At 52.4% G+C, this 27,998-nt stretch overlaps 1 protein-coding gene and 1 non-coding gene across 8 annotated transcripts in view; one reads left to right on the forward strand and one right to left on the reverse strand.

Annotated features, from left to right (window-relative positions):
- Positions 1-27,998, reverse strand: part of SORCS2 (sortilin related VPS10 domain containing receptor 2) — a 561,689-nt gene that overhangs the window by 190,768 nt on the left and 342,923 nt on the right. The gene's annotated exons all lie outside the window — the stretch shown is intronic.
- LOC119472759 lies at positions 22,917-23,035 on the forward strand. Its single transcript, XR_005201952.1, has one exon. It is a non-coding gene; the product is annotated as a 5S ribosomal RNA (ribosomal RNA).

The raw sequence follows: 27,998 nt of genomic DNA on the forward strand, positions 1-27,998 counted from the left end.
TCATCACCATCACCGTCATCATCACCATCATCATCACCATCACTGTCACCATCTCCATCACATCAGCACCATCATCACCATCATCATCATCACATCATCACCATCACTGTCACCATCTCCATCACATCAGCACCATCATCACCATCACATCATCACCATCACTGTCATTATCCCCATCACCAACAGCACCATCATCACCATCATCCCCATCACATCAGCACCATCACTGTCACCATCTCCATCACATCATCACCATCATCACCATCATCAGCACCATCACTGTCATCATCCCCATCACATCAGCACCATCAGCATCACCATCATCATCATCATCACATCACCATCGTCTTCACCATCATCTCATCATCTTTGTTATCATAATCATTATATTTATCATCCTCCTCATCATATTTTCCTAATCATTTTCATCATCATCGTTATTGCATCATCATATCATCCTAATTACTATGATCTTATTTATCATCTTCATCCTCATAATTCTAATCACCATATTATTATCAGCACAATATTACGCTATCATCAGCATAATATTACCATCTTCATTATCTGCTGGTGAGGATAGAACCCACAACTTTTATTCCAAGAGCAGAATAATCCTCTCACTTCTGAGTCCAGGATGAGGGCAGGAGTTTCTGTCTCTGGGTCAGCCCAGGAAGCTGTTTGGAAACAGTATTTCTTCAGAGACTAGTTATTTATCTTTAAAATCATGTCTCATTGACCCTCAGTCAGAGGAAGCTAATGCGGCCTGAGTGCGTGGAGTCTCCACGGAATCCAGAAATGCCGGCCAGCCCTTGCTCCCCCTCCCTCCGAGCACCTTGGGCTGGAGGTAGCTAACACACAAGCCTCGACAGTAAGTAACACAACGGGCATCGGATGAGGGAAATTCATTTCCAAAGCTTGCTGGTGCACTGCATCTCGTTCAGGGTGGCCAGTGGCCACTTCCAAAGTCCAGCTCCTGCGGTGAGGTCAGAAGAAACAAGCCTGTTGACACAGGGAACTCAGGCAAGCAAAGTCAAAAAAAGCCAGACAACTGCCTGGAAATTGGGTACTTTCTCTGAATTACTGGGACCATTTGCTTCTTTTCTTTCTTGAATAAAATTTTTGTAATGCTCATTGTAACAGCAGTGGTGGTGTGGGGCCTGTCTTCTGCAGAGCTTTTGCGCAGTGGCTGCCATGGAAACAAGCACAGCGTGAAAGCCAGGACCGACGCTGGGTTCAAATCCCAGCACGGCGGCCACCTCCCAGCTGCTGAGCTCAGGCCCAGCTCCTCATCACCCCAGAGCTGCTTTCCTTACAAATGAAGAAGGAACGCCGCCACCTAGGACAATGGGGGCAATTGCCCAGACTCACATGCGGGGTTGTAACCTCCACTCCTTCAGAACATGACCCTATTTGCAGTCTTTATAGCGGTAACTGAGTCACTGGAGTGGTCATTGGAGTGGGCCCCAATCCCACATGACTGGCGTCCTTACAGGAAGGGGAAATTTGACACAGAGGCACACATGGGGAGGATGCCATGTGACAATAAAGGCAGACAGCTGTCAGGAGAGGAATGGCAGGAACAGTCAGCCGGCCATCAGAACCAGGAGAGACAAGGAAGGGCCTTGCCCTAGAGGGGTCTGCAGAGGCAGCGTGGCTGGAGAAGTAGAGAGAATGTGAATCTCCACTTCATAGAGGGACGAATGGTCTCAGTGTGTGTGTGACAGTAGATGGGCAGAGATTTAAAGCCGGGCCTGTAGCCTCATGGCCCACAAACCAAGTTCTCAGTGAAGCCTGGAGACACCCACCCTCCATCCCTGCATTCCTGGGCTGACACAACTGTGACATTTCCCTGGCAAGCTTCTTTTGTGGGAACGCAAAAATACCCAATGTGGAAAAGCAAAGGAGGAAGATGTTCTCACATAAATTAACCTGACATCTTATGTTTCATAAAGTAATTTCTAGCGAGTACCATCTCACTGGAATTAGGTTGTTTACATTTTAGCCAAAGTGTTCTCACTTATGTTGCTTAACAATAGTCAAAAGCAACAAGGCCCTCGAAATTCACAGCAGTTAAATGAATGACTAGACCAGTCTGGATTCTGGAACAGTATGTGCACATGAGATAAACGAGCGTGAGTCTCTGCTTGCATGCACAGAGGGAATAAACTCCATCTGTGTCATCTAGAACTTGCTGCATGGAGCTTTCTAGCTGAGCTGCACATTAGAGTCAGTGAGCCTCCTGTCAGTGGAGGTATGTAAGCAGAGGCATATGGTATGTGGTCAAGGAAAGTGCTCCCAGGAAGAGAGCTGGGTCAGATTCCCCTCCGAAGCCCAGAGTTCTGAAGCGGTGCTCCTCTCATTCAGCCATGACCATCTGGTGGCATGGGAAGAGTCCAAGTGGCAGATAAAATAATGCCCCCATGAAACTCCTGCTTATGAATGTGGGAAATTCTGGCAGACAGAGAGATGGCTGCTGCACTAGGCTTACCCTGGGAAAGTCACTTACTCCCCTGAGCCTCAGTTTTATTTCTGGGAAAATGGAAATAAAGGATGAAGTCTCCCTGAGGGCCTCTTGCTGGTGATGTTAATTGCCACACTCCCAAGATCGAGAGCAGGCCCCAGCCCATGGTGGCATCCAGTCATTGTTTGCAGAGTCCCTCCACAAAGGAAGAGGAGAACTCTGCACATCTGGGCAAGCCTGGTGTGGGATCTTCTCCTTTTCCTCCCCACTCTGCGGTCACATCTTTCACCCCCAGCCAATGCAGGGGGAGGGACAGAGGTCAGCACACTGCCATGTTCGGGACAGATTTTGGGGAACTAGGAATTTCTTTGTACATTTTTAAAGCATGGCCTATTGGGTTAAGTGGTGCACCACATGTGCAAACTTACGCTCACCTGGAACCTCAGAATGTGACCTTATTTGGGAGCAGGGACTTTGCAAATGTAATCAGTGAAGGTGAGGTCATCCTGGAGTAGGCTAGACCCTAAATCCAATGGCTGTGCTCTTATAAGACAGGGGAAACTGGGACAAACACACACGGAGAAGTCCATACAGAGGGATGATGGAGCTGTGTGGCCAAGAAGCCAAGGACTGCCAGTAACCATCAGAGGCTGGAAGCGGTGAGGAAGGAGCCTGCCCACACCTTGATGTCAGCCTCTAGTCTCCAGAGCAGTGTGAGAATGTTTCTGTTACTTTAAGCCACCCAATGTGTGGTCCTTCAGTATGGCAGCCATGGTACATAGATGCAGGTTGTGTACTAAAACAATATCAACCAAAACGAAACAGCGTATTTTCCTAAAGTTTAAAGTATGTGCCATCTGGCCCTTTACAGAAAATGTTTGCCAACCCCTGTTCTTGAGTAGAATCCAAATTCCCTATCACTGTCCCAGCATTCACAGCCTACTGTCCCCCTCAGCCTCATCCCAGGCCATCCCTCCTCCTTGTAGCCACCACTTTGGCCACGCTCAGTCTCACTCACTGACCATTCACCTTTTTTTGCCCCAGGGCCCTTGTGTACGCAGCTGATCACAGTTCATGCACCACTTCCTCAGGGCAGCCTCTTTCCCATCTCCCCACAGCCTGGGTCGAGCACATTGTGACACTACTTCAGAGAACCCTGACCTCCCTTTCCCCAACACAATCATGGGGTAATTAAGTACAATTAATAGCTAGTGATAATGAATTATAATCAATAGATAAGTGTAATTATCTATGGGGTGATCATTCACTTACTGCCTGCCCCCACACTAGGCTGTCAATTCCATGGTGTAAGAGCTAAGTCACCATCACCACCACACCGCTTCGTACAGATCAAGTAAGTCCTCTAGAAATACTTGTGCAATGGACGAGTAGAAGGATCAATGAGTAGATGGATTAAGAGGCAGATGAATAGTTGGATGGGTAGGTAGATGGATTGAGAGGTAGATGGATGCATGAGTAGGTGGATAAATAGGCAGGTGGATGCATGGATAGATGGATGGGTAGATGGATGCATTGGTAGATGGACGGATGGGTAGACGGATGGATAGACAGGTGGACAGATGGACAAATGGAAGGATGGACAGATGGATGGAGGAATAGATAGGTAGTTGAGTGATTGGATGGAGGGATAGATGGATGGGTAGATGGATGCATTGGTAGATGGATGGATGAGTAGATGGATGAATGGGTAGATAAATTGATGGATGGTGGGTAGATGGATAAATAGATAGACTGGGAGGTGGATGGATAGGTTGATGGATGAATGGATACATGGATGGATGGGTGGATGGATGGATGGATGGATGAATAGATGGATGAATGGGTAGATGGATGGATAAATAGACAGATGGATTGGGAGGTGGATGGATAGGTTGATGGATGAATGGATACATGGATGGACGGATGGATGGACAGATGGATAGATAGGTAGATGGATGAATGGATACACAGACGGATATGTGGATGGATGGATGGATAGACAAACCTAATTTCAGGAGCTCCCCAGGCTAGTCTGGACTTCCAGCTCCTCCCCTCCATGCTTATAGTTAGTCCTAGGTTCCTACCTGGCCTCGAGTCCTATCTAGGCCTCAGATCCAATAGAGAAAAGTGATTCTCTTATTCCCATGTCTCAGTGCCCCTGTGTGACAATTTAAAAACTGAGTGGGTTTGAACAAAGGGCTGTGAAGCCCCCATTTGTGCCCAGATCTACATTGAGTAGGGCTCTAGAGACTCAGGCATGAATGAGATTCCGCTGCTGACCTTGATCTCCTGAAGTTATGAAGAAGAGGTGACACCCAAAGACAGCACCAGAGGGCCTGGGGTCAGGTCGAGATGCCCCAACTGCCACCTCCACCCATTAAATACAGTCCCCAGATACAGTGGCCAGCTCCATCTTGCTTCTGCAGCCACAGACAAGAATGTTCCATCCCATCTCGCTTGGCAAACCTCATTCCCCTACCTCCCAAGGCTACATCTGCACCCATAGGAACTTCTGTCAACACGGAAATAAATGTCCAGCTCTCGGAGATTATCAACATGCTAATGGAGACCTCATTACCCAGCCTTACAAGGATCAATATCCAAATAAGAATGTATGGAATGCCGTGCAAAGCTCCCTCTCCCCTCTCCAGCAGCCTTGAGGATGGGTAAGAAGACAACGCTGTGAGTGTTTCTTTCCAGGTGCTGAGTGGTCCTGGCAGCTGAGCCCCATGTACCCGGAGCCATCCTGTTTCTTTACTTCGAAGATGGCGGTACAGGGGCCAGGGGTGGAAGAGCCTGTGGTTTCTTGGGGGTGCACCTGTGTGGCACTGTCTCAGATGCCCCATGAGCACCTCTCCTATGCTCTTCTGCATGGTCCCCGGGAGCAACACTGTCACCTTCTCCTTAGAGATGGCCTCTGTCACCTGCCCAAGCCATCAGGAGACAAAGCACAGCCCCTGTCTACCTGACAGCAGGGTCTGTCTTCTTTCTCCCACCACCACCTGCCTCCAGCGAAGGAATTCCTCAGAAATGAACTTCCAGGTGAAAATCCATTCAGCCCTCGCCCCCCATCCCACCCCATAATACAGTGCATTCTCCAAGGCCCTTTTTAGGAGCTGAGTAAATAAAGACTGTCAAACCCTGAGCATCTGCTGGAAGCTTCCCAGCCCCAGCCACCTCGGATAGGAATGAGTGAGGCAGAGCAAACCGATCAATAAAGGTAATTACAAGCCATTTCTGTGGGCTTGGCAGCCGGCATTTTTCCTGTGCTCCTAACCTGCGAGGACGGGAGAATTTGCTCAGATTGTTGCCTGTCCCCAGAATTTAGGCCAGGACCTCCACAGAAGGCTCCCGGGCTTTAATCCAGCGGGTGGCCCCCAGCACACATCTGAAGAACAGTGGTTGGGGTAGGTCCCCTCCCTGCTCCCCAGCCAGAATGGTGAGGAATAAAGTCTCAACTCCACAGTGCCTGGCCTCGGCCTGTAGTAGAGCTGCTGGTCACGCCTCCCAACAGGTGACAGTGATAATGACAGTGAAAGTTTGTGAGTGGTCCCTGGGTACCACTGGGGGGCTCTGTCCTTGTGGAGAGCAGCTGGTTCATCTTGTACAACCACCCGGAGGGGGAACTACTGTCATCCCATTTCCCTGGTGGGAAGATTGAGGCACAGAGAGAAGGAGGACTTGCCCAGATGGCACAGTGGGCAGGTGGCAGCACAGGCTCAGACCCAGGCCCCCCCAGACCCATGCCACCTCCAGCCGATGCCTTGATCCCAGCCACGTTTGTTGCTCCAGTGGCTGGAGCTTATGATACAGGCCAGGACTGCCCAACCTGGGTCCCCACTGGCATCATTCCCCATAGCCTCCAATGTCCCCATCACCATCGGCCCGTCTGTCCAAGAGGACACACCCATCATCGGGGTGGCCTCCATGACATCCTGCAGAATTTCTCAGCTGGGAGGGTTCTGAGCATCCTCTAGGTGTGCCCTGACCTCTGTGTACCCATGTCACCATCGGTCCCCTAGAGTGGCTCAGGGGGGCATATGTACGCTTCAATCCAGCTTCACAGAGCTGGGCCAGGCCTGAGATAAACCAGGTGTGGCTGGGTCTGTGGGGAGCTTGTAGGGGCTGCAGGGTCCCAAATATAGAGCCACAAAAGCCCGAGGGCACTGCGGGCCTGGAAGCCACAGCCCTCACAGAGGGGGCACACGCTGCTTGGATGCCACAGCCCTCACAGAGGGGGCACATGGCTGTCGGAGGCCACAGCCCCCACAGAGGGGACACATGGCTGTCAGAGGCCACAGCCCTCACAGAGGGGACACATGGCTGTCAGAGGCCACAGCCCCCACAGAGGGGGCACACGGCTGCTGGGAGGCCACAGCCCTCACAGAGGGGACACATGGCTGCTTAGAGGCCAGGGCAGAGTGCAGCAGCAGGTGACAGGAGAAGGCCATTCCGGGCAGAGGGAACCCCTCCCTGGGAAAGTGAGGGCTGGGCCAGAGCACTGGGGTCTCACCCCGTGATATGAGCAAATGATGCAGAGGAAGCAAGCAGTGGCCTGAAACACACAGAGAGGACCAGGAATGCCCAGGTCCAGGCCGGGGCAGGAGTGACATCGGGCAGGGCAAAGGCCAAGGGCGGGCAGGGCAGGCAGGGTAGAGGAGGGTTAGTCATGTGGGAGCCTGAGAAGGTGAGCCATGGCTCTAGATGCCAGCTCTGGGGTAAAGCCAGAGGCCCCTGGACTAGTGGCCCTAGGGTGAAGCGTGGGGCAGGGACAGCCCCTCTTGGGAATTCCAAGCCTGAGGGGTGTACAAGTTGACCTCGTGGGCCAGGCCAAAAGCCCCCAGAGGTAGGCACTAGGTGAACGTGCAGACCCACCGTGCAGGCTCAGGATAGCGGTGCGGGGCGTGGGTATCCCTGTGCCGGGCACAGGCTTGGCACATTGCTCACGTCAACTCATGTGAGTGGGAATGAACTGCCCAGGCAGCACTGTCGGATGCTCAAGGTCACTGCACCAGCACAGGGGGAGGTGGCATCTCACCTGTATTTATGCTGCAAGCCAGGTTCTTCCCCGTTACAGAAGAGCCGGGCGACCAACCGGGTCTTCCTCAGCCCAAGGTGGTGGTTTCCCACCCCAGCAGGTTCTGCCCCCAAGAGACACTTGGCAATGTCTGGGGACATTTTTGGTTGTTATAACTGATGGAGGGGTACTCTTGGCATCTAGTGGGCCAAGGCCAAGCCCACCCTGCAATGCATAGGACAGGCCCATCCCACAACGCGGAATCCCTCAGCCCCAAATATTAATAGTGCCAAAGTCAATAAAGCCTGCTCTCAGAGAATCTGTTTCCCAAACGGAGTCAGTTACACATCGTCTCCCATTGCAGTGGTTCTGGACACCTTGGCCAGGTAAAGAAGAAGTGACTGATCACAGGACCCCAAAGCAGCCCTGGGGACATAGCGGGCAGAGACAGAGCTCCAGGACCCCTCCTCACTCCACACCCACTCCTGCTCTGAGGTTGCAGGAAACTCAGAAGCTTCACTGTGAACCCCATCTGGCTGGACCCTGAGTCCTTGTCTTGTCTTCTCAGCATCCCTGGGTATGTTGCTCTGCCTCTCTGAGCCTCCTTTTCTTCATCTTTGAAGCAGGTGTCACAGCATGAAATGTGCTGGTGGGTGCAGAGCATTTGGAACATGGGTACAGGGCTGCTCTTTACGTCAGCGTGGGGTACTGTGCCCCCACTTCCATTTTCTCCCCAAGGAAGGCATCACATCAGGGCAGGCCAAGTCTCAGCTCAAACCACTGCCCCTTTCAGAGGCCCTGGGGACTGCCTGTGTGCCTTTCTCTGGGGTATCTGCAAAGCCAGGTGCTTCAGATGGCTCATACATAGGAATGATCCTTTTTAAAGGCACTGGACATGGAAAAGCACCAGGTAAAAACTCATTGGATGAATCAGTGATGATCATTATGATAATAGAATCTAGCCCAGAGCAGTTAATCCAATTCTCAGTCTCCATGATTGGTTATTCATCTCCATCTATTTAATAAGTGTGATAAAGAGAATGAATCCTTATATCGCTAAGACACTTTGCAGTCTATAAAACACACAATCATCTCCAAAGCCTTTTCTCATCCTTATGTAATAGGGAACTCACAATGACCAGATACCAGAGTAGTGTCACCAACCCCAATTTACAGATGAAGTAATTTAGACTCAGATATGAGAAGCTATTTGCCACTCTCCCCCATCTGCCCTCACCCCCCACCAATGCACCCCCAACCCAACTGGGTGATGAGGCTAAGATCACTGTAAGATCAAGGAAGAGGAAAAGACCGTGGGCACTTCCTCGGTTGACTGAACAAAGATAAATTCAACTGCCCTTTCCTCAGTGTCCCCATGGGAAGCATCTGCATGGCCCTTCTTGTGTGTGTGTTTTGCACACTTGTCTTCCCACTGAGAGGAGAGCATGTCAATGGTATGCCTGGTACGGGGAAGAAAATGAAGGGATGGATGGATGAGTAGACAGATGGATAAACGGATAGATGAATAGACGGACAGGGGGTGGTTGGAAGGACGGATATGTGAGTGTGTGGGTGGGTGGATGGATGAATGGAAGGATGGGTGAATGGATGGATGGATGGATAGTGGATGGATGGATGAGTAGATAGATGGATAAACGGATACATGAATGGACGGACAGGTGGGTGGTTGGATGGACAGATATGTGAGTGTGTGGGTGGGTGGATGGATGAATGGAAGGATGGGTGAATGGATGGATGGATGGATAGTGGATGGATGGATGAGTAGACAGATGGATAAACGGATAGATGAATGGATGGACAGGTGGGTGGTTGGATGGACGGATATGTGAGTGAGTGGGTGGGTGGATGGATGAATGGAAGGATGGGTGAATGGATGGATGGATGGATAGTGGATGGATGGATGAGTAGATAGATGGATAAACGGATAGATGAATGGACGGACAGGTGGGTGGTTGGATGGACGGATATGTGAGTGAGTGGGTGGGTGGATGGATGAATGGAAGGATGGATGGATAGTGGATGGATGGATGAGTAGATAGATGGATAAACGGATACATGAATGGATGGACAGGTGGGTGGTTGGATGGACAGATATGTGAATGAGTGGGTGGGTGGATGGATGAATGGAAGGATGGGTGAATGGATGGATGGATGGATAGTGGGTGGATGGATGAGTAGACAGACGGATAAACGGATAGATGAATGGATGGACAGGTGGGTGGTTGGATGGACGGATATGTGAGTGAGTGGGTGGGTGGGTGGATGGATGAATGGAAGGACGGGTGAATGGATGGATGGATGGATGATGGATGGGTGGTAGGTGGATGGGTGGGTAGATGGATGGATTGTGGGCATGTAGGTGGTAGGTGAATGGGTGGTGGGTAGATGGGTGGATACATGGATGGTAGGTGGGTGGATGGATGGATGGATGGGTGGATGGATGGATAGTGGGTGGATGAATAGTGGGTGGATGGATGGGTAGATGGGTGGTAGGTGGATGGGTGGGTAGAGAATGGATGGTGGGTGGGTGGATGGATGGGTGGTGAGTAGATGGGTAGAAACATGGATGGTGGGTAGGCGGATGGGTCGTGGATGGGTGGGTGGATGAATGAATGGATGGATGGGGATGGACAGACGGATAGATGGATGGGCAGATGGGTGCATGGAAAAAAAACCTAGATCCTAGTTGTGTGACTACAAGTTTGAGGATATATATACTCTCATGAAAAGTGAAATTTGTGCAGACTTTCCATGAGCCCAAGACTGGGTCTCAGCCTCCTAGGTCTTTCTATGTGTCCAACTCAGTCCCTGCCAGTGATGGAACCAGTCCTCCTTCTCTTTTTGCTCCCATGTCCCCTCAGGGTGGGCTTCTCTGGGCCCCGGTTACAGCCACAGAGGCTGTGCCAGCATCTCTGGCGCAGCACCTCTTGGAGCTCTTTGCTACACACCCAAATGTCCACTCCTCACTTAGATGCATCAAGGCACCTCTAAAATCAACATCTTCAGAGGAAACTCATTATGGGTCCCCACAAGCCCACTCTTTCTCCAGTGTCTCTGGCTTCAGGAAGGAGGATGGGCACCCCACTCTGCCCATTGCCAAAACCCAGTCCCACTGTCCAGACCCCCATCACCCCTCCCCTGGATGGTGGAAGTGGGCTCCAGTGGGACCCCTCCTACCCAGCCATTGAGGATCATTTCAAACCCAACCCTAACTTTGGCATCCTGTATTTAAAATCATTTGCTGGCTCCCCATTTCTCCCAGGAGTCGATGACCATCGCAATGTGAGTGGCGTGTTGAATATCAGTACTGTCTCCAGGGCTCCTAACCACTGTAGAAGCACCCTATGTTGGACTAGTGGGCACGTGTCATGCCAGCTCCACACCTTTCTCATCTGTCCCTGTGAACAGCTTCCCTGCCACCTGCTGCCACACTGATCTTCTCCAGGTCTCTCCAGTCTTGGGACCTTTGCACCTGCTCCTTTCACCCATGTAGCTCTTACCTTCCGATTTAGGCTCAAATGCCACTTTTGCAGGGAAAACCCCCCATGACCCTCTTCTAGAGCCACTTGTAAACATATGCCTTTTCCTGACACTTTGTGCATTTCTTTCACCCAACCAAGGTTTGCAATTTGATGCATTTGTTTGTTTTTTAAATCAATGTCAGCTTCCCTCAGGGAATGGGAGCAGGGGTTACATCTGTTTTTGTCCATCCCCATACCTGACACTAAATAGTTGCATGGGTAAATGAGGAAATGGAAGCTTCTCCCCAGCTGTGAGTGTAGGGTCGAGAGATGAGCTGAGGCACTGCTGCCTGGGCCGTTTCTCAGATGCCTCCTTACACCTCTGCCAGCAAGGACTGGAGGGTGTCTGTGCTCCTGCACAGGTTACATGGGCTCACACAGGTGCACAGGGACCCACTGGAAATTGTCCTGCCAGAAAGCACCCTCAGGATACTGCCTGCTTTAAGCTATTTGCAGGCAATTTCAGAGCGATTGCACCTAACTGCTCTTTGGGAAAGTGGCCATTAAAACAAGACAGTTTAATAGCAACTGGCTCACACAGCCAGAGGTTCTCGAATGGTTCGTCTCATGCAATTACCATCACTTTCACATAGAGGGAGTGTTTACCCTGAGGGGTCTTTGGACGTTGGTGTATGTTAGACCTGAACTCTGGTTTCCAGAGAGAAACCTGAACCCGGACACCTTGTGGACAATGCTGCTGCCCTCCTCAGGAGCTTTGCCAAGTGAATGGCCCGGCTGAGCAGCTGATTCTGGACACAAGCTTGAGTGTGATGACTCTGAGGCACTTGTACCTGAGCCCCAGCATCTGGGACTTCACCTGTCCCAAGTCTTCAGATCCCCTGAGAATTCTGCCCTCGTGTTCTGGAGGCAGGTGTTCCGACACGCCTTTATGTTTGGAGCCAGCATGTTTCTCACAGGGTCCTGCGTGCACCCCTTCCTGCTTTCCTGTGTGTTGCCATCTCTGGAGCATTTGGCCCACACAGCATTTCTCTTTGAGGACATTTTTCTTTGGGGCTCCTCCAATTTCAATACTGGCACTCCTGTTATCTTGCAGAATCTTTATGCATCTCTGCCAGGCATCAAAGATGCCCTGAGCACAAGGAAGGCATCTTTTTCATCTTTCTACCTCCACATGTTCTAAACATTTCAGCTCCAAACACTTGAACGGTGTTTGTTGAATTTATTGGGGGACTTAATATCCTAATGGTGGACTCTCCAGCATCAGGACTGTCTCATGGGGAAGGTATTCTTGGTGAGGGGCGGAGGGCCGATGGGTGCCAGCACAGAGAGGACATCCCACAGGTAGTCTCTCAAGGTATACCATGATGTCATTCACTGATGTGGTCTATACTCCTGGCTGGCCTCCTCCTCAATAATAATAAACAGCTCTCCTATGTTACAGCTCACAAAGCACTTTTGGGTTCATCACAGTCAATCCTTCGGCATTGGGAGTGCATCCCCCCAGGCCCTGGGGAGTATTTGAAAGCAGGTGCAGCTCCCCTCTGGCACCATCGTCGCTGGTCCTATCCTTCCCAGGATATGTATTGCCCCCTTAGGAGACTGAGGCAAGAAATCAGCATTTCCTTATGGTTATCAGTGAGTTTTTCGGCCTTGCATTTGTTCCTCATTTCATGAGCATTCTGATTTGTGACACTTCCTCGCCGCTTTGTGGGCCCTGAATCTCTTGTCCATGGCTGTTTTCCTTGCATCTTCTTCTCCAGCAAGGTGAGTGATGAATTTCCTGATTGGATTTAACTAAATATTGCTCGGGATTTCTCAAAATATTCCTCAACTTCAAATTCACATCAACTAATGTGATGAAGTGGTACCTCTGATTTCCCTCTGTATCAGGAAAGGGGCCCAGCTGACTCTCCTTCCACCTTCACCTTCCTCTCACCTTCCTGGACATCACAGTCTCGATTGACATACACCAGGTTTGAGACAATAGCTTTTCCTTTCCAGAAACATGTTTTTTATATGTGTGCTCAGTGTCTATCCATTCTCACAACAGCTTTTGAAACTGAGCCTGGTGCTCACCTGGCCTCCGTCTACACCTGGGCTTGTAAACCTCTACCTTCCCCACATGGAACCTCACTCATCTCTCTGCTGGCAAGAGATGTTTTCCAGGCAGTCTCATTTGAAGACAAGTCCCTGGGCACACAGTTCATGATGTTCTGCTATTTGAAGTTGCCTTTATCTCAGTCTGCAGATGACAGCTTAGCTGGGTATAAAATTCTGAGATCAGACTTTTTTTTGCACCTATCCACAGGCATTCAAATCCATTTTGTCATTTTGAAATTCACTACTGAAAATATGCTTATAATGACCCATTTTTATCTTTTATACAGAATATTTTACTTTTTTGAGAAAAAATTACAAGGGTTTTTTTTTTCTCCCCTTTCATAATGAAAGAAAAAAAACGAGACTGTGAGGATCACCTTAACAAGGGCTTTGTTCCCCTTCAGAACTCTCCCCTGACCACCCCACCACCCACACATCTGTGACTTGTTTTGGATCTCACTAGGAAAGACCTGTGGTTCTCAGGCTGACTCTGTTGCCCTCCCAGCCTGGCATCTTCTTACTGCCACCCAGCTGTCCAGGCATCTTCTCAGCCCCTCCTCCATATCACTGATTCCTTTTTCCTGCAGTGTCCATTCTGTGCTCTCAGGCTTCCAAAGTGGCCTCTAGTTCCATGGTCGAATCTAATTATTGTCTTATGATTGTTCCACTCCCCTTCCTCACTCCCTTCCAGGTTCTGTCTTCCTCTCTGAGAGCTGCCACGGCTGTGGCATGAGGATGAAGTACTGTTCCTGCTCCCTGCAGGGGGCCAGGGTGTCCCTGCTCCATGAACTTTCTTTACCTCATAGCAGGAGGTCTCAGCTGCTGGCATAGTCTCTCTGTTTCTGGCTGCTTATTTTATGCTCTGTTTTCATAGTCAGTTTAGAGGGAACACAGGGAAGCTTGGGCTGGGGCCAACGCTGTTTTGTCAGAGAAATCAGGGCTACCCTCTAGTGGAACCCCTGCGTGGGCATCCCTCCATGTCCTCGTCCAGATTTTAGGGCCGAGTCACCCTCTTTGCCCTGCTGGACATGCTGGTGCCCCAGGGGACAGAAATACCTTCCCAGGATCCTTTCTCTTTTAGCCATGACCAGGAGAACAGTCAATGTTGAGGACAGAGAGCACAGAGACACCACAGCCAAGGACCCTCAGCAGTGCACCTGCCCCACCTCACATGGGCCCTGGCTCTTGGGGAACAGGTTTCCATTTCCCTGTTAGGGAGGGAGAGAGCCACATTTTCTTCAAAGTGTTGCAGGACTTTGGAGAATGCATAATGGCTAATTGATATGGTACAAATAACTATTTAATTGCTCTCTAATTACACGACAATTAGGATTCATATCGCAGCCGGGTCCTTAGGCATCTATTATGAGCCTCAAGGAGCACAGTGACACGGCTGCAACCATTACTGACGCCACGATTTGCAGAGCAGGCAACACCGTCGATTACAACGCATAATTACCTGTGTAATTATTCTCTTATACCAGAGTAATTACATGGTGGCATTATTTGTGTATTACAATTGTTCATACACCTAGTCACGGTCTCCTTTCACAAACTGGGACCCAGCCCAGGAGGTGCCGATCAATGTTTTTCAATAACATAAAAGTCATCTGATAAAGAGACTGGCTCATGGGCTGCCTGGAGTTGGATGCTACATGGAGATCCAGAGAAGGCTCCAGGTGGGGAGTTGTGAATATACACCTCACCTCATGGTCCTGACAGCAGAGAAGACCCAGCTCATGTCGCTGGGACGGTGAGAAACCATCACAGAGACACTCAGAGCTGTTCCCACTCCAGTGGACTCTTTGCTGCTCTTCCAGGCCAGTGGCCTCAGCCCAGGGCCTCACCTCCTCTGTGTTGGCCTGAGTCAAGGCCCCTTGGTATGCCACAGCCCTTGACTGCCCTCTGGCTCAGCATGCACGGCCGATGTGGCATAAGGATCACCTGTTTTCTTGCCTGTCCTCCCCATTGGACTTTGCATTTCTCAATGGTAGGATCCCTAGCTGATGCTTATTTTACAGTAGCGCAAAGGAGCAGACGCCAAGGAAGAACAGGGGCTCAGGAAATGTCTGCTGAACCAAACTGGAAGAAGAGGCCCCATGGAACTCAGGCCTGAGAATTACATTGATAAAAGCAATCCTTTGATTTGCGGTGAGATGGGGAGGAGGACGCGCTGAGAGACCCAGACCGACAATATCAAACTGATTTTCCCTTAAGAATTTCAATCACATTGTAAAATATAACTCCAGTATATTTTGCCATGACAAACGGCAAGCAATCACTGGGTGAGGCAGAACTTCTAGGAACAAGTGGGCTTCCCTGGACAAATCCAGAGCAGGAAAGACCAGGCTGCGTCTCAGCAGTCACTGTACCCCTTTGTGCAGTAAACCAAGCGCAGCTTTGAAATGAGACGAGCTGAACAAAAAGACCCCCACAGGAAAGCCAAGCTCAGCTGGTTCACAGCCCCCTGGGAGGGAAGCAAAGGCCAAGACAGCGGCCGGGCAGGTGCGACCGATGGACAAAGGGGCTCAGAGATTAGGACATTTTGGTTTTCCCCAAGTGGTAATGAACATGAGCACTGAGCACACACTCCCCACTTTGTTTGGTAAAACGACTCCATTTTCCTCATGCAGAATAACCTCCTCCCTACGGCGGATTGTCCTGTTGGAACAGTCCATCAAGTCTCCTGCCCTCATAAGGGACAAGTTCACGATCTATCAGAGACACAGGGTGGGCAGTCATTGGGTTCTTTGTAACAGCAGCTGTGTGGCTACTAAGATTCCTGCAGCCTCTGTGCCCCCTGCCCTCTGCCAGCCAGGTTCCCCAGACACCTCCCTGTTCCCAATTCTATCTGACATCTTTCCAAGAAAACCCCTTTCTGCGGTTGTGAGCCTGTGTTTGTTTCTGCTGGTTGCCACCAAAGCCACCTGGTTGCCCATATACAAAGCAGCTGTCCCAGAGCGCCTAAGAGTCCCAGGAAGCTCCATTTCCTTTTGCAGAAGCAGAAACTAAGGCCCTGGGAAGTGTCATCCTCTGCAGATGGCCCCAGCTGGAGAGGGTGGGGACAGGTCCAGAACTCAGTATCCCAGTTCCTTGGTGGGCACCCTCATCTTTGCCTGGGAGACAAGCTTCCGGATAGCACAGTCTCAGGGCGGTTCATAGCCAGGGAGGCAACTGCAGTTGACCGTCAAACATTTGTAGCCTTAGTTGCTTGAAATACACACACACACACACACACACACACACGCGCGCGCACACACACACACACGCACTCACGTGAAATAAGAACACGCCAGCTCCCAGCAGGTGTGAAGAGGAGCTGGTCTTTCCTGTTGCCACCATTCCTCCCTGGCCCTGCTCTGTTTGTCTGCTACTGGATTCATATTTTAGCTACACTGAATCCATTCCAGTCTTTAGCAGCAAATACAAGGGCTCATCTCCCTCTGCCCCAGCCCACCCCACTGTCTAGAGCCAGCTTTCACGGGCTCTCTGGCACCAGGGCAGCTGATGTATTTCACTGTCATGTGGTTGCCCTCGGTGTGTCCTGGGGGCAAAGAGGGCTAAGACCTGGTGCTGGTCCCCAAGGGGTTCAGACTCATTCAGGAGAGAATAAGGAGGAACTCTGTATGTGTGTAGTGGGCTCTGGGCAAGCAGAAGGAAACAAGAATTAACTGAGCACCTACTGTGTGCTTGCACCAGTACTGAGTTCTTCATAAGCATTATCGAATTTCTCCCTTTCTGTGCAGAAAGCATCCATGTCCCAATTGGATGAGGTACAGACCTTTCTCCCACAGATGGCACAGGCAAATGAAAAGCTAAGAAAAGAAATGGCAGCTGCACCACCGGGTCGTTTCAATACTGAAAACACTGATGGGACTCATGGCAAAGTTATACAAATGAATGTGGCTTTGTTTGAGATGAATCAGTCAGATTCCAAAGAAGCGGACAGCTCAGAAGAGAGTTCACAAGACAGTTCAGAGAACAGTTTGGAATCAGAGATGAAGATGACAGCATCCCATCTGAAGTCACCATAGATAACATTAAGCTTCCCAGTCCTGAAGGTGGAAACGGCAAGATTGAAGTTTTGGACAGTTCAGCAAGTGTTAAAAAAAGAAATAGTCAAATAAGTTATCTGAAAAGAGAAAAAAAAAAGAACACAGAGTCTTGGAGAAGCCCAGTGACCTGTCAAAGATGGCCCCACGGCCAGCAGGTGAGGGGAAGGAGGCCAGTGCTTAGGTGACTGGTGTCTGGTGAATTACCAGTCCCCGTAGTCTGGCTGGGGCTCAGGGCCTCCTGGCTTGGGGAATCCACTCCGTGCCTCAGTCCCCCACCCCATGCCCCACCACATCAGTGCAAGGCCAACATCTAGAATGCTGTCCAGGCTGGGTCATCTCCGTGGGAAGGCAGGTAGGCTGAAAAGGCAGGCTGGGAGTTCCTTCCAAGCTTCAATCGATAGACTTGCTGCTGAGTTGAAAGATGCAGGAAGAAGCAGTTTGAGATTTTTTTTTTTTAAGTCCTAAAATAAGGGGCGCTTTCTTAAGAAAAGCAGTAGAGACAGAAGAAATGCACCAAGAGCAGCATCGATTGCTGGGCTCCCCTGTGCATGCTGGTGGGTGCAGGGACACGAGCTACTCTCATCCCCCCCCCCACCTTTGCTGGGGGCACTCTCCTGCCCTCTGCCAGGCTTGGAGAACCCTCCTCCCCGACTCCTGCCAAGGCCATGTGGGTGGGTGGGTGGACCGGGCCCCTGTGGAGAACATGTGACCCAGGCCCAGCCAATCAGCATCAGCTCCCCAGGCTCTGCGGATGCCTCTGGAATGGGGCATCTTGGCTCGGAAAGTGGCCTGCTGGGCGTTAAAGGCCAGCGCTTGTCAGCCAGCAGAGACCAGGATTTTAGACTATCGCCTTCCTCAGTGTCTCAAGTTAGATGTGGCTGCTCTTTGCTTTTCTGGTGAAAAATGGCAGCAGAAAAGCATTGGACCCTCTCCTCCCTGGGTAACTGTGGATGCTGACCAGCCCACTGAGCGTGACTGTTCCTGTTGCTGTGCCCTCTTTGCTTGGACACATGGCCCTTGCCTCACACCCACCATGCCAGGGTGAGGTACACTGTCACATGACTGTGAGCCACTCCCTGGCACAAGATGCCCAGGGTTCAAAGCCCAGCTCCCATCTGTGCCACTGAAGGAGCCACTTTCCTGTGCTGGGCCTCCATTTGTTTGTCTGTAGGTGGGGATGATGATGCTTGTATGTCACCAACGCCCTGGGGGAAGCACTCCACAGACTTCCTGGCTTCAGCCTCCAGCAGCCACTTAGCGCATGGCAGCTCTCATTAGTGAGCTCCATGATGACTTCAGCTCCATGATGAGGAAGGAACCCCCCTTGCACCAGAGTGGACAGCAGACCTCGGGCCTAGTCAGAGCGTCCAAGGAATGGGAATCGCTGCCCACGAGGCCAAGGATTAGCCTGGCAGAGACTCCTCACCTGTAAAATCAAAGGTGACTTCCCAATGTATTCCAGATAAATGGTCGTGGGAGCATTCCTTTCTGCTGGTGACAGGGATCACTTTGGAAAGCAAGGTGGCAAAATGTGTCAGAACCCACAAAGGCTCTCCTCTTTCGACACAGCAATTCTAACCAAGGAATGTATCTGAAGGAATGTTCTCCTCCTCGTTTTTAGAAAAGATAATTACTATTCTTGGCACAAAGAAGTGTGATCCTGCATTGCTTATGATGAAAGAAATCAGGAAGAAAGCTCACTGCCCAAAGCAGAATCCACAGATGTTGGCCTGCAGCGAACGTCTCAGACATGTGGGCTATGGCACGTTGAGATTCCGTTTCATTAACAATTGCTTTTTAATTGTTTGTTCGTGCATACGTTTGTTTGTTCAAACTAATGTTCCAGGCAGAGTGCCAGGTGCTGGTGGATAGAAAGGCAAAAGAGACAGAGCTCCTGCCCTGGGGGTGCATCCTGTGGGGTGAGGAAGACAGCTGTGGCAGCAGACAGACGCATGCAGGCCTCTTTGGAAACTGTCTGTGTGTGCGGGAAAGAGCAGTGAGATTCCGTGGTTGGGGTCCTGAGCTGATCTGGGGTTGGCGGCGGTGGGTAGGAGGTGGGATCTGAACCGAGAGCTGCAGGGTAAACAGGAAGTGAACACAATGAATGGGGTGGGGAAGGGGGTGCCGGGTGTGTCCCAGAGTGGGAGGAGCATGGGCCCAGGCCCTCGTCTGGAAAGGACATGCCTCTGACGGCTGGTTGGTCAGTGGCCACAGGCCTGCAGGCCTGGAGACGAGCTTGCAGAGGTGAGCAGGGCCAGCTCAGGCAACCTGGATTTTGCAGTAACTGATGTCAGAAGGCCGGCAAAAGGCATGGAGTGTGTGGTCGGGGATGGCAGTGGCCCAGGCAGAGCTGGGCTCTGGAAGTGGAGGGAAGTGGTTTAAGGAGGACCAGGGTGACCGTGGGGAGGCTGCAGGAGTCAGCCTGGTGAGAGGAGATAGTAGCGAAGGGAGTCTGGGCTGGGGGCCGGGAGGAAATGCAGAGAGGCCAGGTGTGAAGGCTCATGGGCACCCAGGATGGATGGGATTTGGAGGGCGGGGCTGAAGCCCATGCCTGGCCCTGTGCCCCCATGTGGATGTGGCACCGTCCACGTGACAAAGGCCCGGAGAAGCTCAGCTGTAACAGCCTGGGGATGAGTGGACTTGCAGTACCGGGTGGCATTTCTCAGCACCAGAAAGCAGGGGCTGGTACCAAAAATAGGCAGCAGCAGCAGGAACCACCCTTGTGCTAACCAGGGCTCCCCTGGACCCGGGGATTCCTCATTGCAGAAATGACTTTGGAATCTAAGCTGTTTTTACCAGGCAATGATCCTTCAGGCTTTCTAAGAGCACTTACTGCATAAGGGATAAGAAGGTGATTTGTCGCTCTTTTCTAATACATGTTTTTGCAGGGAAGAAAGATGAGATTCAGCCTATAGCAAACAGGCTATTAGAGGGAGCTCCCGTAAACCCCACTTCCTGACGGGGAGACTGCGTGGCCACGGTATTGGAAAATGGAATAAGGGTTACATATGCCCTTGTGGGAAGCCCATGGCAGCGTCCCCACCAGGACACAAGGGCCCACTATCACCAGCTGCACAGGGCAGAGTGGATGGCCTCTGACCTGTGATGACCTTTGGGGCCAGGTGTACCATCACCGGGCACACATGGGTCCCCTCAGCTGCTCTCAGGAACAAGAGAATGAACCTGTCACCTCCTCTGCCATTTGAAAAACAGCTCCATTTATTATTTACTGTGGGCCGAGACAGCTGGAGATTCCTCCCTGTGATGGAGCCCACATGCAATACTGAGGCAAAGATGGCAGAGAGGTGGGGGATGGCGCAGAGGAGAAGAGGAGAGAGCACCCCTGACAGCCGCCTCTGGGTCAGCTGAGCTTTGCCGCTGAGCGAGCCCTGCCGGCCGGGGAAGGGGAGAAGAGGCAGGACCCAGAGGGAGTCCTTGCTGAGGTGAGCCTTGGCTCTGCTGGGTGACCCAGGCTTGGTTCCTGGATGCCTCTAAGCCAAGGCTGGAATCTGACCTCCCATCTCCCATGATAGAGGCAAGGTGCTCTGGACAAAGGAGGCTGTGGTGGATGAATATTGTATTCCTCCCAAGTTCACAGGCTGAACCCCTAATTGGAGGCAGCACCTTTGGGAGGAGTTAGGTCATGAGGGTGGAGCCCTCGCAATGGGGTTAGCATCCTTGTAAGAAGAGGCTAGAGCGCTGCCTCGCCCTCTTTCTGCCATGTGAGGATAATGAGAAGGCGGCGGCCTGAAAACTGGGAAGAGAGCCCTTACCAGAACTTGACCTTGCTGGAACCCTGATCCTGGACTTTCGACCTAGAACTATGAGAAATAAGTGTCTATTGTTTAAATCACTCAGTTTGGAGTGTTTCATTACAGCAGTCCGAGCTGACACAGGCAGAGGGTACACTCTGGTTTTCCCTGAAGACAGAGGCGGCAAAAGGCTTACTTTATGGATCACAGAAAGGCAGGCAGGTGCCCACAAACACCAGGCTCTCCGGGTCCTGTGGGGTGATATTAGCGTCTGCTGATGCAGTGGGGTGGGTCTGGGTTTGGGTCCCAGAGAGTTGGGTGTCTGAATCCCACTCACCACCCAGCCCCTTGCTGGCTTGGGATCCTGGGTGGGTCCCTGAGCCTCCGTGAGCCTCTGTTTCCTTGTCTTTAACATGGTGGCCACAGCCACTGTCCTGGGGAATGCTGCTTATGCCCGTGGGCAGGTCCCTGTCACTCTTAGGTCCCCCCCACCACTCCCTCCAGCCCTGATGGATGACACAGTTGAGCCATCGAGCTCAGCACCCAGTGCATGGTAGATCTCCATCAGGTGGGTCCCCGGAGCACTTCCGGAAGAGGTCTGGAGCCCCCCGACCTGTGTGTGTGCACCCCTGAGCCGGGGGGGCCTTTGCACTTTCTATTTTATTTTTTGGCTCTGGTGTTTTAGTTCAGCTCTGCATGCTCTTCAGAAGAGGGAGGAACTCGAGTCCCTTCCTCTCTCTATTTTATTAGTTCCAGGGACAGGAGACCCAGGAGACTTATTTTCTGAGCAGCTTGATTTTTTTTTTTCTTTTTCCTCCTCTCCTATGATAACCTATTGACTTTAAGAGGGAATAATTCTCCATGCATTAGGCTGAAGTTCCCAGGGCTCACTCTATTTCTGAGACAAAGCCCTATACACCAACAAGCCCAATTGAGCCATTTTTCTCCTGGACAGGAGAGGATGCCTGGCTATCAAGGGAAGTGGAGAACATCGCTGATTGGAAAGGATGGCCCATTTAGCCTCAGCTCTGTTTCCTAGCCCTCCTCAGGGCTCCACACTCAGGCTTCTGTTCCCACCAGGCAGGGGCTCCTGCCCCTCATAGTAATAGCCCTCGAAGGACCCAGCCACACCCTGAATGTTCAACCATGGGGGAGGCCTGGGGATGGCAGGGGACTTCCAGGAGCCCGGCTTTGTTCTCAGAGAGCTGTGGGTGCTCAGAGCCTGCTTGGGCCCTGAACTAGCTCACCTGTAGCTAGGGTGTTCAGTGCCCCAGTTCCCTCTGTCTCCTCTTTTGTGCTGAGCTGACCAGAGAATTCAGGGTGGAACCAGGAGAGAGACCAGGGAGCCTGTCCCAGGCTGGAGGAAGCCTCACCTGAGACCTCACCCCTGGAATCTGCAGTGGTGGGGGGCACATGCAGCTCTTCTTACTGCCGGCCTTGACCATACCCCCACCTGGCTGCCCTGAGCCTGCTGGATGTCGCCTCTGGATGCCCAGGCTGGTGAACTCTGCCTGTCCCATCCTGGACTCTCCATGCTTACACTAAGGTCTGCCACCTCTCCAGGGCTCCCATCTCAGGGATGGATGGATGGATGGATAGGTGGCTGGCTGGCTGGCTGGGTGGGTGGATGGATGACTGGATGGATGGGTGTGTTGGTGGGTGGATGGATGGATGGGTGGGTGGATGGGTGTGTGGATGGCTGGCTGGCTGGCTGGGTGGGTGGATGGATGACTGGATGGATGGGTGTGTTGGTGGGTGGATGGATGGATGGGTGGGTGGATGGGTGTGTGGATGGCTGGCTGGCTGGCTGGGTGGAGGGATGGATGGTGGGTGGAGAGATGGACGGGTAGGTGGAGGGATGGGTGGGTAGGCAGATGGATGAACGGACGAATTGGTGGATTGATGAATAAATGAATCAACAGATGAATGAAGGGATGCATTGACGGGTGACCCTCCCTACCTCTCAGTCTCCCTCACCCCATTTGTCTCCCAACTGCAGCAAGTGGACTTTCTTAAAAGATAGGCATCTATGGCCATACCACCCTGAATGTGCCTGATCTCGTCTGATATCGGAAGCTAAGCAGGGTTGGGCCTGGTTAGTACTTGGATGGGAGACCGCCTGGGAATACCAGGTGCTGTAGGCTTTAAAAAAAAAAAAAAAAGATAGGCAAACCAACTGGCACATCTGACCTCATCACCCCCCACATGGAAGCCTCCAGGGCTCTGTGCCATCCTGTGTCCTTCAGCCTGGTTTCCAAGGCCCCCTAAAACCTGGGCTGTCCACTGCCATGCACTGGCCAGCCCAGCCCTCCTTGTCCATGTAGGCCACTCCCCCATCAAGAGAGCCATCTCCTCCCTCCTGCGAATGGCCTGGCCCTGTGGGTCACTGGGCCAGTGAGGGTCTGATGAGCCCTAGCATCTCCTGCCTTTGTTCCTCCTAAGAGGGAAGAGGAACTGTGGGTGGAGCGTGGGATGCAGTGCTGTGCTCACAGGTAGGAACCTGAATCCCCGCCCACCCATCCTGAACAAATTACTCAGCTCCTGTGAGCCTTGGTCTCCCCAACTGCAAAACTGGGCAAACACAATGCTGATCATTGCTCTGAGGATCACGTGAGCAACTCCATCCCCATCAGCATCCGGGGCTGCGGAGACAACGTGTCACACACTGGTGCCTTCAAACAGCGGAAATGTGTCCTCTCACAATTTTGGAGACTGTGAGCTCTAAATGAAGGTGTCACCAGTGCCTCCCGATGCTCTGGGAGAGAGTCCACTCCAGGCTTTCCTTTTAGCTTTTGGTGTTTCGGGCTCCTGTCCTACAGCTGCCTCACTCCCCTTTGCCTCTGTCATCCTGACCCTCTCCTCTTCCCAGTGTGTCTTCACCACCTACCCTCTGTCTTGTTTGTCTCTGAGTCTCTTCTCCTTTTCTTATAAAAATACCAGTCATGTTGGAAACGACCCTCATCTGACCTTGATGACAGCTGCAAAGACCCTATTCCCAAAGAAGGACGCACTGGCAGGGATGAGGAGTCAGGACATGGACACAGCTTTTTGAGGGCCACAGTTCAACCCAAATCACCGCGTGCGGCCGCAGGAACAGAGTTGTCACAGTAATTGACAACCACTAGTGATTTAAGATAGGGCAGGCAGGGCAGGGACCCCCTTGCCCATGAGGGGTGAGGAGGAGGGGCTGCCAATGGGCTCCCAGGGGTTCCAAGCTATGGAAGAAGCCTGGGGTCCTATGTCCATGGGACCTGGGCTAATCTGGGCTGCCTCTGAGCACCACCATGCACAACTCAGGGCCAGGAGAAGAAAGAAAACCCTGGGTGGGCCAAGAGGTCAGCAGGTGGCAGGAATGAGAGGCAGGGCCAGGGAGGGGCGGGGCCTCACAGTAGGAGGGGGTGAGCCCTCCAAAACAGAAAGGGTGGGCCCTTCACAGCAGGGAGGGGGCGGGGCTCCACAACAGGGAGTGGGCAGGGCCTCTGCATCCCAGAACAGTCTGTAGGGCTGAAGGCAGGGGTTCTGAGTGGAGGGAAGAAAGTGACAGAGAGAGTGAGAGAAAAAGGGAAGACAAGGAGGGAGAGATTGCCCTTAGAGCCCAGTGTGGTAGAGAAGCAAGCCGGCCACCCTACACGTGGGCTGGAGAGAGACCCACAGACAAAGAGCTGAATGAAGTGCTGGGCTGTGCGTTCTCGCAGGCACTCAAAGAGTTCACGGGAGGCGGACGTGGGCACGGCCTCAACAGGAGCCTGGGACTCGGCTCGGTCCCATGAAGCTGGGGCCTGGAGAGCAGGCAGCACCACCACGCCGTGTTCCTGCTGAGGACTCTGAGGTCCAGAGAACTTGGGAACCTCTGTTAGCGGATCCGCAGCTCCAGGCAGGGCCCCCTGCCCAAAGCACAGGCTTTTGGTGTCTGTACAGAGCTGCCGCAAGGCTTTGGGGGGCAGTGACAGGGCAGCACTGCGGGAGCCTTTAGGCCTGGGGCACGTCCTGACTCGGCTGCCCACCAGCTGTGGGGCCTGGGGGAAGCACCTTGGCCTCTCTGGGCCTCTCTCCCTTTCACCTGTGCAATGGCCCATGAGCATCCTTACCCAGCAGGGCTGCTGTAGGGATTAGAGGCCGAGGCTGACCTTTCATGAAAGGCCTTCGGGACAGAGGCTGTTCTTTATCATGAGCATACCACCTCTGCCAAGCGGGGGTTTTGCTTTCTGCAACACTTTGAGCTGCTTAAAGACAAAATTTTCACTTGATTCATCACTCAATCCTCAGTGCTTGGCACGTGGCAGTTCCCAGCAAAGACACGGGCGAGTGAGCCGAATGAGGGCAGGGATGAACTCACGGGGATTCTCGTTCTAACCCTGTGCTTCTCACATCCGGGGTCAAGGGTGCAGGTGTTGGGTGGGTGGGCCAGGGTGTCCCAGGACTTAGCCTTCTCCCAGATCACCAGCTTCACATAAAGCGTTTTTGGTGAAAATGTGTGTGTGATTTTAATATTTAAACCAACACTGATCTATAATGAAGTAAGATGCAAATTCAAATAAATTTTTCATAGAAAACACGACGCTTGGCAGATATTCCATGCCTGGGCTAGCTCCTTTGGGCCGCGCCTTTGCACTTCCTGTGCCACAGGGTTCCTGGGGCCAAAGCTGATGTGAGCACTGCCCGGGATGTCTGGGGATCGTCAGGGCCCCCAGGGTCTCAGGTCAGGCCAGGACAATAGCAGGAGCGTGGAGGCCAGGGAGTGCTGATTCCACTGCAGGACGGCAGAAATACACGGGAGTGCGTTTTGTAAGACAGGCTGCAAAGTGGTCTCCAAGAAGCTGTGAGGTGCTGCTCGGCCTGTGATTGTTGCTCAGTGGACCTCTTGATAGTATTCACATCTCTGCAAAACCTATCCATTATCCAATAACGGAGAGGCGGACCCAGCGAGGCCTACGCTCCTGCAACTGCCCCTGTAAACAAAGGGGTCTTTTCCTGATCAGAGTCACCAGGGTCAATCCTCTGTTGGCTGAAGGCTGACTCTGCCCCCCTCCTTTTTTTGAGACAGTGTCTCGCTTTGTGGCCCAAGCTGGAGTGCAGTGGAAGGATCAGAGATCACTGCAGCCTTAAGCTCTCGGGCTCAGTCCATCTTCCCACCTCAGCCTCCTGAGCAGCTGGGACCGTACGTGCCAGGCCTGGCTACTTTTTATTTTTATTTTTTTATGTTGGCCAGGCTGGTCTCAAACTCTTAGGCTCAAGCAGTGCTCCAGCCTCAGCCTTCCAGCATGCTGGGATCACAGGTGTGAGACACTGCCACCCTCTTCTCATTCTGTCTACAAACTTGCAGCAGGGAGGTTCAGTTTCTCAGGCCCCACTAGACCCTCAGAGGTTCTGGAAGGTTACAGGAGTTGGTCCAGTTCACCTTTGCTCCCCTGTGCTCGGCAAGGGACCCAGTGCATAGTAGGAACTTAATCGTATCTGCTCTCTATAAGACTTGACAAAGGGAAGGGCTCTGTCTCTAGCACCATGCACACAGCCCAGCGCCTAGTAGGGCCTCAGCCCCATATCTGCTGAATGGGTGGGTGTGGGTGTTGGGAGGGGCTCAGCGACCCCGTTCAAGCTGCCCTCTCACCGTGGAGATGGCCGGGGCACAGGGTGGATGGAGCCAAGTCAGGATCTGCCCATGGCCATGCCCTTTCCCGGCTGCTTCTCTTCCCAGAGGATCGCCCTGGGAGGAGACCAGGACAGGCTGGGATAGTGGAGCAAGAAGGGGGATTGCAGAGCCTTCAGTTCAGCCCCCTCCTCTAAGGGATGGGGAAACTGAGGCCCAGAGAGGGAATGGGCTCTGCCCAGAGCTACACAGCTCAGCAGCCCTCAGACCGCGCCCCGTATGCGGTAAGGAGCCGCCGGTTTCTTGCCTCCAGCAGAGGGGGCCGGGCTGCGCTCGCACAGACACAGGGAGCCCCACCAGCTCGCTAGAACTTAGCCACAGGGGTACCTGGGGAGCCTGGAGCATAGCGAGGGGTGCTCTAGGGTCTGGCAGACCTGGGTTCAAGCCCTCGTGCAAGGCTAAGAACCACATGTCAGTGATTGCTTTTGTGCGGTCTGCTGGCCGGGTGACCTTGGACGATGCCCCAAGCTTCCCTCAGCCTCCATTTTCTGCCCTGGGTAACAGAAGTGAATGAACGGTGCCCCTGAGGCAGGTCCTGCCCCCACCCACACATCTGAGTATGGGGACATCTGATTTTGGCCGAAAGCCTGATACCCCGAAAATGATCCCCAAGGAGGTAGCTGAAGGCATCAAGAAACTACGAGTAGACACATTTCATGTGATGATCAAGGCCATTTCTGCTTCATATTCCATTAAAATCTCTTTCCCAGCCCGTCACGTCCATCTCTCCTGAGTTCTGCTTGAGTGCCAGGGGCCGTGCCCGGCTGAGGAGCAGGGAGGAATCACACCTGGCCGCTGTCCCACGGTCTTCATGGGTTTCTCTTGTTCCCCAGGACCAGCCTGCCGGGGTCTGAACGCCAGCCCTGCACACCCTGAGTCTCCTCTCCTGCCTTGAGCAGCTTCTCTGGGTTGCCCCACTCCTCACTTGACATGTAAAGTCAAATTCGTTTTATGTGGAATGGTAACTGGGGTTTTTCTGCCTCTAAATGAATTTAAAACCAAATCAGCCTGAATTCCCACTTGCTGAAGCCCATTATCAAACTGTGCGCCAGGCTTGATTCTGGGTACCGTGGATGCATTAACCCAGGTGATCCTTTTCAACCATCACGACCACGCTTTACACACAAGGAACTGAGGCTCAGGCAGAGGAGGGGCTTGCCTACAGTCGTACCAATAGAGAAGGAGCAGCGGAGCCTCCGCCCAGAGCCTGTGCCCTCTGCTGCCCTCGGCCTCTCAGCCCACGTGCCCTCTGGCCCAGCCCCACTCAGCACGGGGCCCGTCCGCACCTCTGCAGACAGGAGCCGATGTTTCATCCTCCAGAGGCAGAAGCGTGGCTGCCGGGAGCGTCACGGGGAAATCCGTGCCGCCCTGTTGGTTAGATAACAAGTCACTGCCCTGCTTCCCATCACTGATTATTCATTTGTTCCCTAAACACAGAGGTGTGGGCCAGGCCATGCCAA

The sequence above is a fragment of the Cebus imitator genome, unplaced genomic scaffold, assembly GCF_001604975.1.
Source record: "Cebus imitator isolate Cc_AM_T3 unplaced genomic scaffold, Cebus_imitator-1.0 Scaffold117, whole genome shotgun sequence".
Taxonomy (NCBI): domain Eukaryota; kingdom Metazoa; phylum Chordata; class Mammalia; order Primates; family Cebidae; genus Cebus; species Cebus imitator.